The sequence below is a fragment of the Triticum dicoccoides genome, chromosome 3A, assembly GCF_002162155.2.
Source record: "Triticum dicoccoides isolate Atlit2015 ecotype Zavitan chromosome 3A, WEW_v2.0, whole genome shotgun sequence".
In the NCBI taxonomy this organism is placed as follows: Eukaryota; Viridiplantae; Streptophyta; class Magnoliopsida; order Poales; family Poaceae; genus Triticum; species Triticum dicoccoides.
The window spans coordinates 301,296,684-301,300,405 of record NC_041384.1 but is presented as its reverse complement, the minus strand read 5'-3'; the positions used below and the strand labels follow the sequence as shown (position 1 = coordinate 301,300,405).

Here is a 3,722-nt window from a genome sequence, read left to right as displayed (position 1 = left end):
CACGAAATTCCCCCTCTCTCCTCCATATATACAGCCCTTAGGGCATCCACTACACCACAACACTGATGAAAGGGCAGAAAAACTGCCGGGAGAAGACTCTTTAAAGGGCAGATAAACTGTCGGGACAGTGGTTCTCCCGGCAGATAGAACTGCCACTAGAATGGCTGCCGGGGATTACTTCTCCCGGCAGATAAACTTATCTCGAAAGTTTTTCTGCCCTGACCCTTGTATTTGCCGGCAGTTAATTTTCTCCCGGCAGATTGGTCTAGGCATGTGAAACTACAATTACCGGCAGTTAAGCCGCCAGCACAAGCATGTTTACCTGGCAGATATTATGCCAACATGTTAATTTCACTAGTGAAATGTTCTAGGCATCCCTATTATGTAATATCCATCCATTATATATGTCCAGACAATCAAGACATATCACACAATTTATACACGCACTTCAATCAATGTAACATATAGGCCTCATCGAAAACCTTAAACTTGATTTGATAAACATAACGACAATATATACAGAGGTTGTGCCACGAAAGGAGTACATATATATGTTTACCCCACAACCAAACTAAAGTAGTGCCACAAAAGATGTACATATGCTTCTAGATGTGTGCCACACAGCCAAACCACCACCAAAATGAGCAGAGCAAATGTCTAGGTTCAACAAACAAGACGCATGACATTGTAGGTCTTCCAAATCTTCATCAACTTGAAAATCTTCCAAACCTTAGTGAACTTGTGCACCTTTGGGAAATCTGCAGCTTCCATAGATCGTAAGATGTTACATACAACAGCAGCATTCAGAACTTAAGGAAGATGTTACAACAATCACATACAACAGCCGCATATTTTCTGAAATATAAAGCAACCAATAACATCTCTAGACTAATCTCTACTATAGTAGAGAACGTGTCCATTTTTTATCATCTTAACAGTAGCAAGCTTATCTTCTCATCAAAATGTAATGTGCAAAGTCTATAAACAGGAAGATGTGACAACAACCACATACAACAGCCGTATATGTTCTGAAACATAGAGCAACTAGTAACATCTCTAGAGTAATCTCTACTTTAATAGAGAACATGTCCATTTTTATCATCTTGACAGTAGCAAGCTTCTCTTACTTCTCATCCAAATATAGTGTGCAAAGTCTGTACAGATATTAACAAATATCAACATTAATTAGTAGGTGTACCTATCTTGTACAGCAGAAGTGAGGCTATTCCTGTACCGAAGTGAAGCGAACAGAATTGATGACCATTTGATTGTCTTCTGCATTTGGAAACACAAGCACGAGGCCACAATCACACACTAAATTTACACAAGCGCATTTTGAAGCTACTGTATTGAACAAGCGCATATGCAAAGTTACAGCTGCAGCTTCAAGCAGGATTGGGAAATAGAGTGATATAAGTTACTGCAATAAGCAAATTAGTATAAGCAGGTTGCATGCGCTAAGTTACTGTACTAGCCAGTGAATTAAATTAGCTTGTATTTGAGCTTGCTTTTCCTTCTAAGCTCTCTACATGTACTACACAAAATAAGAGGGAAACTAGCTGGAGAAATTAAGGTCCCCTAAATGGTATCCGATTAGTGACAAGCCCACAGATTTAATCCAGTGAAACACTACAAACATTTGGTTCAATAAACAATTTTTATTGGTTCACTTTCCTACATCTCGCACAAGTTGAATTAGCCTAGAAAATAAAACCAAGGCTTTCTACAAACAAATAAGCTGAAATAATTCATGTACATGAAAGAAAGAGGATCCAATTATGAGAAATGACTCAAATTATCTTTTTTATACATGCTGTAGGAGTATCTGTATATATAGAAGTTAATCATTATCCTTGCGAGATTAGAGAACCAGATTTATTCAACTGACATCTCTAGAAAATCATGGCTGATGGACACAAAAGCCCACTTCTAAAGAACTATAATGACACTTCCAAGTACAATTCTGGATGTACAGTAAATAGTAAGAAGTAAAATGCAAGGTCAAATGAAATTTACACGTGAGATGCTTCCTTTTTCCCCCAAAACTGCATGCAAAGCATATCATGTTTATACTCATGAAACATAGCACGATGCAGTGTAAAAATAAAATAAACTAAATAACCATCATAAATTCACACCAAGAAGTAGAGCTAATTTTGCTGGCTGCTACACACTGGCATTAAAGACAATAAACAAGAGCTTAAAATGTCACCGCAGACCACTAGCATGTGAGCGCCTATCTAGTTCACTATAATTATAATCTGCAATTATAAGTTAGTACAGTTTATATCAAAACTTCGACATCTTTGTACTGAAGTTTGTTATTTGCAAAGCTATTCCCGAGGTTCAACAAACAAACATAATACATTATCATTCCACCACTTAAAACAGCCAAATCATGGGAACTGAAAAGAAAATTAATGGCATGGTATATCACCTTCTTCCTTTTAGTTTGTCGCTGACTAGCTGGGCTCCAAATTCTTCATTTATATTTGAAAATGTAAGGCGGCCAAACCGTTCAAAATCCTCGCCGTTTATGGTTCTAATTCTCGCTAGCCTCTCTTCCTCTCGTTCTTGAACATTGTCTTAGTCTCTTTCTTGTTCCATTCTTCCTCTCGTTCTTCAACATTGTCTTAGTATCTTTCTTGTTCCATTCTTTTTCCTGAAAAGAAAATTAATGGCACATTATATGTCAAGTAGGTAAGCATGTAGCTATTGGGAAGGCCTCTTTTAGCAACTCTAGCATCATGTCAGAACTTTTATGAAACCAACCTCCAAGAGATTTGATATGGAGTAACCTAACAACAAAACATAGCTTTAAGAAGGTTGTGTGCACCCTGGATAAAGCTCCCCGCTATCATTAGCTATGAATTGTCGAAAAGCATCTGCATCACGCTTCTTTTTCTTTTAGAAGGGGACCAATGCTGCCTGGCTCTACATCCTCATGAATTGGATCCTCCCCACTGCCACTATCACGCAAATCCCCAAGTAGGTGTGCCATATCATGAATCATTTCAAACATCTCTGTCATAATTATCTAGTGACAAAATGCATGTCATTCATATCTAGTACAAGCAAGGAGAAATACAATATGGACCAGGAATGCTCTAGCACAATAGAATAGTCAATTGAAACATGTCATTTCAGGAACAACAAAAACTAAAATAGTAGTAAGAATATCATTATTTATATCATAAAAACAAAACACTTCTTCTGTCCACAAATCCGATTTTGCAAAACACAAACGAGAAGCTACAACTTTGAGGCATCAACTAAACACAAAAAACAATTGTTGTAAAACCTAGAACTAATCATCTGCCAAGTACATAGATTAAACTAACCCATCTAACAATTTTGGATGTTTGGATTGAATCATCTGCCATGTTCACACATTGGAATGAACCATCTAACAATTGTAGCAGTCAGAACTGAATCCAAGTACACAATTTGAACTGAACCTTGGCTGCAAAGAAATCTCACCAAATGCTCTTGATGGGGCAGAGGAGGCAGACAGAGGATGTTGATGTGGTAGTGAGCTGGTCACGGGAGAAGAGGGACGCTCCGCTGCTTGGGGGATTGGAGAGGACGTCGAGGAGGCAATCCCGCTCGGTGCTCGCCTGCTCAGGTGGAGGGAGGAGGCCTGCTTGGGGAGGAGTTCTGCGGTGGAGTCGCTCGGCGACAGTGGTCGTCCGTGGGGGTGCTCCGTGCTCGGCAGCGCTGAT

The 3,722-nt window shown here is 39.0% G+C and overlaps 1 long non-coding RNA gene across 1 annotated transcript; it reads right to left on the bottom strand.

Moving 5' to 3' along the window:
* Positions 1-511: 511 nt before the first annotated feature.
* Positions 512-3,712, bottom strand: LOC119271546. Its single transcript, XR_005134593.1, has 4 exons — positions 3,481-3,712; positions 2,438-2,662; positions 1,199-1,275; positions 512-758 (listed from the first exon to the last, which is right to left on the bottom strand). It is a non-coding gene; the product is annotated as an uncharacterized LOC119271546 (long non-coding RNA).
* Positions 3,713-3,722: the final 10 nt, after the last annotated feature.